A 15,863-nucleotide genomic window follows, 5' to 3' on the forward strand; every position below is an offset into this window, starting at 1 on the left:
TAATACGTGTTCAGCTTTAGGTAATTTGGGGAAATTCCCCGCAAAAAAGGTAATTTGGGGAAATGGATAACATATGTTGTTCAAGAATGTTGTACTCTCATACACTTCTAGTGTGCACATTTGACAACAACATGTGAATTCAAAGAACCATGTCTCGTTGGATCTGTAATTAAAACTGAGTGGTCTTCAGGCGTGACACATCCACAAGAACTTTTATCGTTACTGATTCATATGGTTCAACTTAGTTACAACTCTATGTATTATTAGGGTGTTAGCTTTACATGAATTTTCATCTGCTTGGAGAATCTCCGTTATGTGTGTTTTGATAATTGTCAAAAAGAATTTGGCAAACATCTTCCCCTTTCATTAAACATAGTAACAAGTACAAGAGAGGTATATACAGTCTTTTATTACAAAGCTCGCAACGAGATACAAAAGTTCCTAGAACCCACAATTGTCTATGGTAAATTGCTTGACGTTGAAGTGTTCCCAGATAAATTGTAGTCTTCTAGCTATTTTTTAATGTGCTTTATTGCTAAATTTTGCTACATTTTTACGGTATTGTGTTGGTGGTGCAATTTATTATTATGCTGCCGAGTTAATCACCTCCTTCACGAAACGAAGCTTGGGGTTGCCTCCATCCAGTGGCGACAGGGCACCCTCCTCCCCACGTTCTCCTCCTCCGCAGCAGGTTTTCACAATGCATTGGCTTCGTCCTCGACAGTAACAAGGCCATGAAAACGGTGAGACATCTACTATTCTCTCTATCCCTACAACAAACCGAGTTGCAGGAAGCCGACTGTTTGTAAAATGATACGATCTTGCGCAGCTTTTAGTGTTGTACGATTGGAACCTGTGAGCTTCTGTTTGTAGACCTTGTTTTAGTTAAAACGGGATATTGGATGCACAAACTAGAACAAAACTATAATATGTAATATAATTAATGAAGATTTTCAAAAAACCTGAGCAAATTCAAGTTATTCGAAGTAGAGGCTTATTCGGAAGCAAATATTTGTTACTCCATGGCCTATTTAAATGGACGTTCCTGAACATGGAGGATTTGTGAGCATTTCAATGCATAGTAGAAAAGGAGTATTGGAAAACTCGGGTATATTGTGCCCTCCTTTGATCTTTAGTCCAGGAAGGAACTATGCATTTTCAGGCATTGAGTTCACATTTTAATGCATAGTTTCTATATATATTATCTTGGTCTAAAATTGCAAAGAGATATGTTTGTTGTTCACTCAAAATAATTGATGAGTTTTTTTAACTATTTGTAGAAAGATGGGCTTGTTCTACTTGTTGCCCTCTTACATGTATTTAGATTTTAATGGTTTATCACATTTTCTTCGCGCAATTTACTTTTATCTTGACTCCGCTTTGTGTCGTATGGCAATGGTCGCAATTTATAGCCTTCTCGTCATCAACAAGTCTGGTCACTTATATAGTACAAAAGGTACCTTTGTGTAATCATCCTCCTCTTCTACATTACAAAAATGGAGTCTAAACAACCTGCGCATCTCTCAAGGACTATGGGTTGGCCTGGAGAATGGACACCAACGACAGTCTACAATTTGCAAGCCACTGGCATTTGATGCATGCTATCTCGCATCAGTTGTCCCCTACCATTGGTTGTAACGGCATTGATATCCTAGGCCTGCAGCTTCGACCTCCAGTACTTCTTCCAATCTCTCGAAGGTATTTACTTATGTCATGTTTCTTGTAACTTGCTTGACAAGTAGTGTCTGCATGGGTAGTTTCAGTATTTCTTTTAGTTGGAGAGGATTCCATATTAGTGGACTCGTGAATTATAGAAAAAATCCTGTGCTCCCTAGCTATCCATTTTACTCCTTATCAGTGTTAAGGTTATGTTTTGAACACCAATTATGATAGTTAATCTACAGTTATGGCAGTATTAATTACTAAAGCATCTTCTATGAATGGCTCGCGATTAACTTCGGTCTTACAGAGGTGCAGGAAGAGAAAGGTTTGATCTTTGGCGTCCATGGCCACTACATAGCAACCGACTGGAACACGTAGAGCAGAGCTGATGTGGTCAGCCGACAAGCCGTGGCCCTTGGACCCTCACCAACTCAGCCATCCTCGGGCCCTGAACTATCTGCGAGCGTTAGGATTTCAATTGCAAACTAGGTGAATCTCCCCTTCCTATGTTGCACGGTTATATTTTTTTTCCAGCTGTTCAATCGGAAACAAGGTGCCAAATTGGTATGTTTATGTGGGTTAAGTCCAGTAACTATGGAGTCCATAACTTTAGATAAGAAATTCAAGACTTCGTATGTCAGCTTCATGAAATTTGGGGAAATGGATTATAGCGTCGACGCCACACCACGCCCTCTCCTACTCAGGCCTCCCTGCAGCCTGAGCCGAGAGCCGGGAGGCATTCAAAGCACCCATGCCCCGTAGTAGGTCTGCTTGTTTGTTTTTCTTCCTTTAGCGGGACTGGACACAACCATGTACATCTTTATTTCTGTTTTACAAACATACTCGTGGCCATGCTTATTTTTGTCCGATGTAGCTGGCCAACAAGCTGCGGCACTAGGACCCTCGCCGGCTCCCTTGGAGCCTACACCATCCGCAAGCGCACCCGACTGTTGTGGATGTCTCCGGCTCCGGCCGCATTACCCGTCTCCAAGTCGGCACCCATCACCAACTGTAGATTGTATGGGTAATCTGTTGGTGGGAGACACATAGATTGAGCAGGAACAGCTCATCAGCTGGTGCCGACCACAACCATGCTCTTGCCTCCGCACCATGTGCCCTCCTTGTCGCAACCCTGCGTGGTGCGCCTAGTTGATGATTTATTGCTGGGCTTACACTAGACAATGTTGTTCCAAGCAACAAGTCCGTCTGAAGGTGATGGACTTACTTCTGCTTACTTCTGTTGCATGTTTGAAAATTGTCCCTTAAAACTGGTACTAATAGGCAGGGCATACTGTAGTAGGATACATGGTATCTTGTGTTAGTTTATTAAGGTTTTCATAGACGTGGACAAGTTTGTGGTCTTGGTGTGAAACAACACTATGTGGATTTTTAAAGTATTACGTGTCATGTCTTTGGTGGGTTGACATTTTTAAACTATAATGTGCAGATTTTACTTCACAGTATTTTCTAGTGTAAGTCTGCCTGCACTTTGAAGTGGGTTGTCTAAAAATTTGCAGCTGGAATATTTGATTCTTTTATTTATGGCATGTTAATTGGCCTGCAGCTGTTTTGTATGCACTATTCATAGTAGATTTGTCAAAAGTTCATGTTCGTATTATTGTCTATTTATTTATTTATTTTGCTTAATTTGTTGCAGGCTTGCAGCCATCGGACCTGGAGAAATACTCAGCTAGGTCTGGGGCATAGCTATAGCAGTCCGTCCTGAACATCAGCAGTTTCAGCACTTCTCTGATGACCACTCCAAAGATCTTCTGCAGCGGCGTCAGCGGTGATACAGGTGCATATCTCAGTTCACGAGTCTGTTGTACATCAGTTTGGAGACAATCAGACAACAATAATAACTTGCATGGGGATAATATTGTAACACTAGCAATTGAGCCCGCGATGTGTGGAAGTAGACACCCAAAGTTTGTTGACCTATATGGTGACCAGCTTCCATCCAGGAAGTGTAGTTGATCATTATTGGAGCTCTAGTCCTACAAATAATCTGCCAATGTATGTCACTCAGTTCTAACTTAACTATCACTACATACCCGTAGTATCTAGAGTTCTAGTGTATTCGTGTTACCTTTAGCTTAAAGTTTCTTCATGTGATATATGGCCCTCCACTTGCACATGACCTATATTCATGCATGCTGCCCAAGTGGTTTGAGTCATTTATGTCCTGAAATAGGAACTAGCTTTCTTTTGCCTTACCTTTTTTTTATGAAATTAATCATCAATTAGCGTGCCTTGAAACTCCTTGTTTCAGTAATATATGACAATGTTTATTTTGGCTTCCTTTTGAGAGTGCTCCCAGCCAACCATATTTTTGTAGTTGGTTACTTATCTTTGTAGTTGATTACCCAGATTATGCAATTATTTCTTTATGCAGATCTGGGATGTTTCTAAAACTTTCACTAGCTACAAAGTACCCTCTATGCCTGTTATGAGGAATATGAGTAGCACTATTAGGATTTATGTGGTCGTCTGATGGAATCCCTTGAAACAAAAGCTCCATTCGTAGTAGAACACCCATCAGACTTTATCACAAATGTTGTCCCAAAGGTTCATGGTCGTGCTATGTTATAACTTTGTTCTTCACTTACTTTTCTCAGATGCATACAGTAACAAAACATAATATGTATGTGTGTAGTTCTATGCTTTTTTGTACCTGATGGTTCATTCTCTTCAGTATGATTTTTTATTCTTTTCAATACCATGTTAGCCACCTGACAAGGCTGGTGCTTGGTGATTCGTGCATGGATTTAACCACTATCCCTGCATTACTTACTTTGAAATGAACTTTGTTAAACTTGACTGCGATCCAGACCTATAGTTGTATGTTAGAGTTGATTCGTTCTTATGCATTTACAAAAGTTTGGAATATGTCCTAATTCTTTTTATTCTCATGGAGTAGCAGAACCTTTGTGGTGTTGAAATCGCCCATAAATACAAAAAGTATGTGTACCAAGGTTCATAAATAGGAATGCCTTCTTTCTTCTGTCTATTTTCATATCAACATTCTAATTTTGTTATAATTAGGTACATTCCGTCACACCTATTGACCTATATATATTGACATCGTTGTAAAATACTGACCATGCTAAAAGTCCACACTTCTATCACTCGAAATCGAAATGAACTCGGGTAAACTTGATAATATCGTGTTCCTTAGAAACAAAATATTTCTAAACTAGACGGCGTTCTAGATTTGCAGTTAATAACAAATTAAACAACACTTGTAAGAATTTCCTAAATATGACTTTATTCTATAAATACCTTATACACCAAATACCCTTAGACAAGTTTTAGTCCATTCAAATGTTATGTAATGTAATAGTAGCCTATAAGTTTGAATTACAAATAGTGTTCTATATTGTATCATAATCCATGAGGCTAGTTTGACTCAGTGGTTGTTAACTGTTGTTTGTTGTTGTCTGTTGCAGGCCGTACTATACTGTCTGAATTACAAATAGTGTTCTATATTGTATCATAATCCACGTGAATGTGTTACTTGTTAAGATAGAATCATCTCGTGTATGCTTTATAGTGGCTTTGACTAGCTAGTTGCACACGACCTGTAATAAAAATGTAATTTTGTCTCTACTGATAGTTTCTTGTCCATCATGTTATATACTAGTAGCTCAAGTGACACAGGGCTTGATTGTAACGAGTACCCCATGAAGTGATAGTTTCATCTTGTTTTATCTTCCTTTTATTGGTCACAAAACCAACTAATGGAGAACCATTAATGCTGGTGTATTAGCGAGCTGATAACTGGCTAGATGCATAGTTTATATTTTTGTATGGAAGCATGATGTGTGAAACTGTTGATGGGGTTAATCTTAAATTCCCAAGCTATATTTGCCACCGTATTTATGCAGGGTTGATGATTAAGAGTTCCCTGAGGGGATCGATGTTATTCGAGTTGGTGATTTTCTGTGTTAGTTATGTTAAACTTTGTAGGCTCCTTATCTAAAACATCAATTATATTGTCCTGGTAGATGCATAAGAATTACCTAGGGATCGATGTTATTGGAGGTGGAGATAATTTTTCCCCTTATCTGGCCAGGGGTGCGTGGGGTTGTCAAGGACAAGGGGACCTACTGCAAGAGGTAAATGATTAGTTGCAGCAGCAACTGCGGTCTCGGCCTCGGCTACAAATCCCTGCTGGTGAACCCCGGTAGACCTAGATCTGTTGTCGACGTCTTCCGATGACCACATCCCGAAGAAATTTCTATGAGTAACTAACAAAGGTTGGTAATGTAATCAATATTAAATCCACCATATTTTAAGTCCGTGTCAGCATGCTGGTTTGATATACTCAACTAGCATGTGTGAAGTGTCTGATGACAGTAAAAACAGTGAACTAGTCATTGATGTCCTCTGTTTATATTACTACTTACAAAATTAGTGGTTGTATTGTATAAGTATTTTCGGTATAGTGAACTAGTGATTGATGTATTTTACTTGACTAGTAATATCTTGTCTAGTTATTCTTCTCCTATAGTGTATCTCTTATATCGGTGTCACTTGATCTCTCCTTATGTATATAGAACATGGAAAACATAATATACTTTTATGCTAGGCCAAATAGCAAACAAGAAGCAGAAAATCCGAGGTCTGAATTATGTAGGTAATTTGTTGCTATTACACATGCAGATGCTTTTTTCACTTATTGTATGTATTTGAGTATGAATCAGATATCTTAGCGACAAATACAAGATAGATTATATATCTTGTTTGAATTGTCCACCACCAATCCGAGTTACAAACTGAGTTGTTGTTTGCATTACTGTTCTACTGTGATCATGTACAAGTTGTTAGGATACTGTCTATTATCTAAAATATTCCCCATATGAAAACACTCTGGTGCAAAATAGGTTGTATTCCCTTGCTGTTATGTAGTCCCCGTATGTCCATAAAATTGAATAATCATGTAGTTCTTCCTATCAAGGATTACGAGTCGAGGATTCGAGCCGAGTCGTTGGGGTACCTACTCATAGACTAGTCGTGACTAGTCTAGACTACTGCTCAACTAGTCGATATGTACCGCAGCTGTAGCTAGTACAAGATTTAGTAACTAAATCGACATTAGTTCAACACAAGTTACATAACATAATAATGCTAGAACCTAGAAGTTCATGGCATAGGCCTCAAATTATCTTGTCTAGATGATGAAACAATGTCTTTGAGCTTCAGCTTCATCCTCCACGTCTAAATATTGCTCCATAACTCTAAACTTCCTTGTATGAAGTTGTGGATTTCATTCTTAATTTCCACCAACGCCTAGTCGAATACCACGACTAGTCTAGACTAGTCCATAACTAGTCGCTTGACCGCTCGACTCTTCAAACTAGTCGTGGCGAACAAGCGAGTCGACAGTCAAGTTATGATTCATAGACTAGTCGCACGACTAGTCTAGACTAGTCGTTACTCATAATCCATGGTACCTATCATCTTTAAAAATGGATATGTGTTATCATGCTTTAGACAATCATGTTTTTAGATTTCCACTACTTTGTTGTCATGTGTTTCACCTTGTGTCCTATGGAAATCTAAGGAATCACCATTTTCTCTTCTGAAATTATGCTCGAGCTATGTGCATTTTTTCACACTTATTTATCATAGGTATGTTTGGATGAGCGAAATGTTTCTTTCAAAAGTTTTGTTGTTTGCTCTGATGAGTTTATTTTATAGTCTTCTCTAATTATAGTAGTATTGTTCCGCGTTTCCTCCTGTGTATGTGTTGTGCAACAGTGAATTGGTTTCCTTTGCACATTTGTAGTAGTGCTCTGCAAAGACCATGCTGAATTGTTTTGAATGTGGAACTGACCTTGTAAAAGCGATAAGATGGATTACTAGATGTGGCTATGAGTAGGAGAAAAATGTCCAGCGAGTAGTGCTACGAATATATTGGATAGCTGCTTTGGTGTATTTTAGTTGAGAATTTTCCATTGATATCAGCAGCAGGTAGTTTTGACAGACACACAGTGGATTTTTTGTTGTGTGTACACCACTTACAACTTGAATTTTCCGTTGAAAGAAACCTTTATTCTTGCTGATATATTTTTTGCAGAATCTCTTGCTGGTGCTTATGGTGCTGGTAATATACATAACACCTCCTTGTCATTGATAATCAGGATTAACTATGGATAAAGCATGAATGTTTGCGTGTCATTTTAGGAAATTTTATCTGAATTATAGTGGAAGAATGTAGTGCATGTTTGGGTGTCATTCTGCTGCTTCAGCTACAATTTGTATATTGGGCTAATAAGTTATCTCACTTATCTTTTGGAATATGTAAATCAAGTTTGAATACAACATGCTTGTATTGCTCAGTATTTTTTTTACATGTAGCAGTACTTAATGCAATGGCAAGTTTTATTTTGTATTGCTGATTTGACTTTACTATGGACATGATTTATCTCGTGATTTGGATTTATCTTTGTTTCTTTAGTTTGGTTCAAGGGCTTACTTTCAATTTGGTTTTCCTATGAGGTGGAGTATTGACTCATCAGCTATTTTAAATATATATATGTGTGTAAATTTGATGTGCTTATATGAGTGTGACGTTGGTGAACTTGCAGGTGTAGCCGAATGCACAAAAATTGTGGAGCACTGCAGGAAGTACGAAAAGTTATGGTAGATGGAAGAAAAGCAATTTGAGTGTGACCGGCTTCATCGGTGTGCCGAGGCACATGTTATTTTCGTACTAAAATTCCAACTCCTGGTAGGAGCTTTATAAGCTTACAATTTTCATGGTTAGATTTGAATTGATGTCATGCGCTTTTGGCAGTCCTATCATAAGAAGACCAAGAAGGAGAAATTGTCATTCCGCTCATTTAGAGATGCATCTTCCAGGGGCTTCTCAGAGGCACGCCAGGTCGAATAACTGGCTTCGCTCGAGGAATAGGTGGTGGTATGCCTGGAGCTGGAGGTGCTCCTGGTACTATTGGTATGCATGTCATCGTGAATGTAAGCACATGGACACTGCATATCTTTCTTTGTGCAACTAATTGAATCTTTTCTTTGTTGTACAAGACCTTGACCTCATGACAACATTTGGTGACTCTGAGGTCATGTCGGCTCTTCAAGACGGTATGGGTTCCCTCAAGTAGTTCCCTTGTTATTGTTAATAATGTGATGTCCTGGATGTTGGGTGCCCTCTTTATAGTTCGAACTATCCCTGGTCATGAGCCCCGCTCCACCTGGAGCTGTTGTTGGCGTCTTGTGACGACCATGTCCTCAAGCAATTGCTATGAGTAACTGAAAAAGGTTGGTAATGGAATCCTTAAATTCACTATATTTTAACTTCATGTCAGTATGGCAGTTTGATAAACTCAACTAGTATGGGTGAAGTGTCTGATGATGGTAAATAAAGTGAACTAGTGATTGATGTCCTCTGTTTATATTGCTACTTGCAGAATCAATGGTTGTGTTCAAGTAATTTGTATATCGTGCTGATAAGTTTATCTCATTTATTTTTGAATATGTAAATCAAGTTTGAATGCAACATGCTAAATGTGTTGATAGTATAGCAGTCCTTCCTAAATGTGTTGTTTGTTTTAGAGAACATAAGAAGTTGTTAATATGATGTGCTTGGCTGGTTACTGATTGCCCTTTTGTAGTTATAACTTTTGACATGTGGCATAGTTATCTCAGTACTTGATGCATTGCCAAGTTCCATTTTTATGGCTGATTTGGCTTTATTTGTGGGCATGATTTAGCACGTCATTTGGCTTTATCTTGGTTGCTTTATTCTGGTTTTCTTACATTCAATTCGGTTTTATGTTGATTCAGTAGTTATGAAGATCGAATATTGATTCAGTAGCTATGTTAAATCTCTATGTATGTAAATTGCATGGTTTATATGATAGTGATGTTGGTGATCTTGTAGGTGTAGCCGAATCCACAAAAGATTGTGGAGCTCCACAGGAAGTACGAAAGGTTATGGTAGACGGAAGAAGAGAAATTTGAGCATGACCGCTTCGTCGGCATGTCGAGCCAAAGGTTATTTTCGTGTCAAAATTCCCACTCCTGTTAGGAGCATTCTAGGTGTACCGTTTTTTATGGCCAGATCTGAATTCATGTCATGTGCTTTCAACAACCTAATTATAAGAATGCCAAGAAGAAGCAATTGTCGAGCCGCTCATCTAGAGACGAATCTTCCAGGGGCTTCTCATGAGGCACGCTGGGTGGAATGGCTAGCTTCGTTGGAGGAATGGGTGGTGGTATGCCTCGGGGAATGGGTGGTGGTATGCCTGGAGGGGCTCCCGATCCCGATGTTAGCATTTGGTGACCGTGTGGTCACATCAGCTCTTCAAGTGGCTACAGTTTCCCTGAAATAGTTCCTCCGCTTCCTTTATGCAATTCCCTTGTTATTTTAAATAATATACTATGTGCTGGCTGTTGGGTCCCACCTTTATGCAACTTGGATGATATGTTTGCTACGTGTGCCTTGTTGCTTTTTTATGCAGCAGAAGCATACTGCATATCATTTGGGTGCTTGAACAGACGTCGAGTTGTTCGAGGAAAGGAAACCTAAAATTGATATCATGTAGGTGTGGATGGGATATTTCCACTAAATACTTGACAGCGGCAGCAATCCCAGTTGAGTTTAGTTTCTTACTTTACCAAGTATTAGGCTTCCACTGTTAGGAGAAACTACGGAGTCGATGTGATCCATTAGAACCATCTGTTTGTACCTTGGAAGAGACGAATTTATGAAAAGCATCAGGCTTCGCTCTTAGGTAGAAGCCTAGAACTAGTGTTACCATCCTGCTGTTTCATTACATGTCCAGTTGCCATCTTTGCTTAAGCATGGGCTCCTTTTGAATGTACCATATGATTGTTTAGCTGCATATGGTTTTCCTTTTAGATATGGGCATTTTCATGTAGATGGTTGCTCTGACATGTACCTCCGATGTGGCTATAAAATTATATGTACATGTTATAGCTTTTGCTTGTCGTTCTTGGCTAGGTTTCCACTTTCCTGCTATTTCAGTCTGCCATCTTTTCTTATGCATGTCCAGTTGCCTTATGTTCAGGTGTTACTTTCTCTGGTCCGTTGTCATGCAGGTGACGAAGGAGGTGTCCTTGTTAAACCGGTGGCTTGTGGAGGCGATGGAGCAGCAGGTTGGCGTGCCGCTTGTGAAGGTGCGAAGTGGTGCTGTACGTTGGAACCGCCTGGCCGACATGCTTTCTTCTATGATATTTCTTGTAGTTGGTTAGGTCAAATGCTGGCCTCGAGCATCTTTTAGTTTTGCCGTTGGATGTTTGTTTCCTAGAGACATGAGCTAGCTTATTGATGTCGTGGACCTGTGCGTTGGCTCCACTTTAGATTTATAAGCTACATGTAGATATGTTTATTCTGTGCTTTGGCAAGACAGACTTGTCATGACCCATGAGTTGTATTGATACAAAATTTTAATTGAAATACAAGTTTTTGACGGTGTTTCAAGTTAATTTGTGTGTTGGATGCCTGGTGTTTCTTACTTAAGGTTACTTAAGGTGGCAGACATGGTCCTTGATGCACTCCAGGTGTTTCCCCATTAACAAAATTGTGTACGGTACATGCATCGGCCATCAATTCTACTTCCTCTCTGTTCCCTAATATAAGACGTTTTGGAATGGTAATTTAAAACTTTTTATAATAGGCAACAGGGGAGGAGTAGAAAAAAATATGGCATATCATAGGAAACAAAAAAAAAGATAAGGCATCTCCCTTTGGCTGCCGTGTATCACAGGAAACAAAGCATGCATGTTAGATCCGTCGATGCGCCAAGAACAACGAGGTAAAATAATAAAAGAGTTATGTGTCACAAATGACGGCCTTCCAATTAAGGCTGTTGTTAGTTTGAGAGGCGATTAATTGTCCGCTCCCGTGATTTGTTTTGCTTCTCCTGAAACTAAGGGTCAGAGAAACCAAAAATAGCGGCAAATAAACCAGCCAATATAAGGCATCTCCTTTTCTCCGGGGTGTATGCCTTGGGACAGAGGAAACAAAGCATGTGAGATCCATCGTAGGCTCCTGATTTCATGCGTCTTTAACAACCACCCAGGTAAAATAAAATAGAAAGAATATTGTATCCCAAATCATAGCCTCCCAATTAAGGCAGTTCCTAGTTTAGAGGAGGGTTAATTGTCCGGTCCCGTCTGTATTTATTTCTCTCATGATGAAATTGAGTGTCACCGGCGGCAAGACAATCAGTACTAGGAGGGGATGAAAAATAAGTGGTGCCAAATACCAAAAATTCGAACGAAAACGAACCCGTGGCTTCTAGTTTATGAATAGGGAGGGGTGGAACCATCGCGTGCGGCTGGCGCGTGCGACCGACTTAGTCACGGGTTATGGAGAGGAGAGGAGAGGCATGGCTATATGGAGATGCCCACGTGCAGAGGAGAGGAATTAGTAAATCTGACTAGCCTATGTTTTTTAACTTTCGAATTGGCGGGAGGATGGGGGGGGGGGGGGGGTAGGGGTTGCGGCTGGCCAACGGTGCCCTCCTATTTAGGGGTTATGTGCCGGCACCCCATACGGTAGAGCTATGTACGAGGTTTAACTTTGAAATAGATGTAGTCCTCTCGTTTGGGGAAAATGAAAAGCAATGCCTCACTCATGTGTTGACATTGATGTTTCAAAGGAGAAATGCTATATTTATACGAGGAATCACCCGAGAATTTGTGACTATTAGATGCCATTTTTTGGAATGCAAATACATGTGTCTTTTTGTCCGATTCACAACTTTTGTTGTACCCAAGTCCAAAGCCACGATATGGTGGCTGGCCATGCCGCAGTAGGCAACCAAGCCGCCGCTGATACTTGTTGTGCCGATCTCGCCGGATTCGTCTCGCCTGTCTCCGGCCACGGCCTCCACCCAGGAATGCCGCTGCAACTGGTTCCATGAAATCTGAGATAATAACTACACAACAGAAAATTCATAATTAGTGGGATTCTTTTGACCAATTCTCAAACCATCGTAGCCATGCATGTCAAGCAGATGCAAATATGTTTTATATTATAGATTTTCGATTTTCTCCTAAATATTTACTAAAAAGGTACAAAGTTTGACTTTGACTATTGTGAAAGGAGGGAGTACCCGTTCTTCAAAGAATTTATAGAAATATGTCTGCTTTAACACCCACGAAATACTAGCAGGTGTACTAATTTTACAGTGATGTTATCTCTATGTATGCGAATTGAAGGGATAAACATGTACATTTCCCTCAAATAGAGAAGAATAATTTGGTACATGAACTGCGACTTTAGAGTCGCGGAAAGTCCCTGGTTTTTAATTAGGTACTTCCTTCTGTTTGCTCCCTCGGTTGCTATGTAAACGGCGTAAAAATTCAGCCGCTAGGATTAAGGAGATCCAGGCACGTAAGTTTATTTCCAAACCCACCCCCTACTTAATTGGTTATCCTTCCTGGTATTTCACCAATTTAACTCCCCTCAGAGCACACAGCCGGACTCCTAGTTTTTCTCCCGATAACTACTCCACGATTTAGTAGGGGTAAATAGTTCTTAACTCTCCTCATTACTCCATTACAGACCAATAGATAGATACAGCTGCCTCCGAATACCAAATTATTCTCATTAAACAGGCAACAAATCCTCCGAATTAAAACTTGGCCTGGGAAGCGAAGATTGGCCAGGTAGTATATATATAGCCTTTAATTAGTCCAATCAGCTCTCTCTCCAAAAATTCCGTAACAACCTTGTTTAAGGTGGCAATTAATTAGGTCATGCGAAGAGATGGAGTAGGCCCACGGATTTGCATGACCGCACAATTTATCCTCTTTATTTATTCGCTATGCATTTGTTCCTTTTTTTTAGATGAAGTAGTTTTCACGTAGCGAAATTAATGGATAGGAGGTGGAGGAGCGGTTCAGAGGGAGGAGAGGCCCCACGCGTGCCAATAAATTGCCGTATTTTTTGCTATATGAGCCCTCTGTTTGTTGACATTGTTTTGTTCCAGTAATTCTCATCGTGTAGTACCAGGGAAGGTAACGGGAACAATAATCATCTTCCCAGCCTATTCTCCTAGTAATAAATTCCGTGCTGTAAATCCCGTTCCATTCGGCAAACACGCCATGATGGAGATGAGCATAATCTGCGGGAGTGTTTCCCAAAACGTTAATAGTGGAACGAGGCCATGCATCAAATAAGTCAAGGATCCCGTAATTAATTACGGGGCGTTAATTTTTTTGTTTTCTCTAGGTGGGCCAGCCATGAGCCATGTCATCGATCCGTGATGTGTTTTTCATCCAGGCGGTCCATTCGTTCCAGATGAGATGATGAAAATAGTGGCGGCAAAGATAAAAAAGTGGCGCCCATTTGTGAGGTTTGAACGAAAAGTACACGCTGCTCTAGTCTATAAATATAGCGAGGGGTGTAGCCAACGCGTGCGTCGAGGAGAGGAGAGGAGAGGAGAGGAGAGGAGAGGAGAGAAGAGAGGGTCGGCGCGCTGGATCAGCTAGCCGAGTTCATGGTTGATCTGATTCCCGTCCGCGCGCGAAGAGGGGATCCATCAGGTAATCACCAATCTCATCGATCGATCCGTGCGTGGGGGTTTCTGCTCATGATGATGTAACCTTTTCTCCACGTATCTATATTTGGATGCTCTTATATGCATACCTCTTTTTTTCGTATCCATCAATCCGTCGTGCTTTGAAACAAGAGGAATACTGGGTACTGGCTTTCGGCCGGCCGGTGCACTTGAGTTGCTAATCGGTACTAGGCAATTGTTTCCCTTTGTTTCCTTGAGATAAATGGTGCACGCACGATACCTGATTTGCTAAATCCACGCATCGATCGATCTGGACGTGCGCGCGTGCGTGCGTGCGAGAAAAGAGTCTCTTTTAATCAGTTTTTTTGATGGAAAACGCTGCCGAACCCCCGGGGGATCAGCGCTCCGTTCCTCCGCTTCGAGAACACGCCGCGTGTCCACGACTAGCGATGGAAACGAGTGGAACCACCGCCCGCACGATAGGTCCCACCCACGTTATCCCTTCCTCCTCCCCACCGCTCCGTCGTCCCCGCTGCTCGCGAGCCACCGGCCCCGCCGCTCCATCCCGGCCGCGCCTCCGTCGAGAGCACCGCCACCGGACCCGTCGAGAGCACCGCTGCCGGCCCCCGTCGATAGCACCGCCGCCGGCCCCCATCGAGAGCACCGCCGCCGGCCCCCGTCTAGAGCACCGCCGCCGGCCCCCGTCGAGAGCACCGCCGCCGGCCTCTTGGGCCTGCTCCGCCCCTCCCTCGTATTTTCTACTCTGCGTCGCCCCCCCATCAAGCTTCGCCGGCCTCTTGGACCTGCAGATCCGCCGCGCCACCATAGGCCAAGCTCCGGCTACCGGCGGGGAGTAGCAGCAGGGGTCGCGGACCATGGCCATCTGCTGCTCCTCCGCTGCCCTGCTACCGTTGGCGGTGGGTGCTGCTGCTACCGGCGGTGGCCCCTGCTGCAACCGGCGGTGGCCGCTGCTACCATCGGCTTTTGGCTTCTGCTATGACCGGCCGACGTCTCTGCTACCATGGCATAGCGGTGGTGCTCCATGCGGCGGCCTGCTCTGCTACCATGGCACGGCGGATGTGCTACGAGTCCTCCGGCGAGTCTTCGACGAGATCGGTTTTGCTACAATAGCAAAAAAAAGCCGCTATATTTTTGTGTTTTTTTTGCTACTTTAGCATATTCTTTTTGCTACCATGTCTCCGGTGAGGTTTCCGGCGACGCCTCCGGCGAGGTCCCGGGTGACATCTCCGGCGAATTTTTTTTGCAAGCTCTCCGATGAGGTCGGTGTTGCTACAATACCAGAATTTTTTTGCTACAATAGTACAACATTTTCGCTACATCATCTCCGGCGAGGTCTCCGGCGAGTCTCCGACGAGATCTGTGTGTATTTTGGGTGAACCGTGTTTTGCTACAATTGTGTTGATTTTGCTACAACGAACCGTTTTTTGCTACTTTGGTACATTATGGTAGCAAAAGTGGGACTAAGGTATACTGTGACACGTGTCATGATCTGGACGGTCAAATCGAGCTAATCCAACGGTTGTCCACCCCGGGGACTAGAAATCTAATCCCCCGGGGACGCTCAGCGTGACCCTTTTTTGATTGGTTGATTGAGGTCTCCGTCGAGCCGAACGGATCGATTTTGGTCAACGAGGCTTTCCTTTCCTTTCCTTTCCTTTCCTGCGC

General features: G+C 42.0%; 2 long non-coding RNA genes across 2 annotated transcripts; both read left to right on the forward strand.

Annotated features, from left to right (window-relative positions):
- The first annotated feature begins 1,380 nt into the window (after window positions 1-1,380).
- LOC124649056 lies at window positions 1,381-6,533 on the forward strand. Its single transcript, XR_006986522.1, has 6 exons — window positions 1,381-1,456; window positions 1,529-1,698; window positions 1,970-2,151; window positions 3,320-3,460; window positions 5,738-5,921; window positions 6,254-6,533. It is a non-coding gene; the product is annotated as an uncharacterized LOC124649056 (long non-coding RNA).
- Window positions 6,534-8,508: 1,975 nt separating this feature from the next.
- On the forward strand, window positions 8,509-11,061 carry LOC124649057. The gene is made up of 3 exons (XR_006986523.1): window positions 8,509-8,623; window positions 8,710-8,943; window positions 9,566-11,061. It is a non-coding gene; the product is annotated as an uncharacterized LOC124649057 (long non-coding RNA).
- The last annotated feature ends 4,802 nt before the right edge of the window (window positions 11,062-15,863 follow it).

This window comes from Lolium rigidum, chromosome 4 (genome assembly GCF_022539505.1).
Source record: "Lolium rigidum isolate FL_2022 chromosome 4, APGP_CSIRO_Lrig_0.1, whole genome shotgun sequence".
Taxonomy (NCBI): Eukaryota; Viridiplantae; Streptophyta; class Magnoliopsida; order Poales; family Poaceae; genus Lolium; species Lolium rigidum.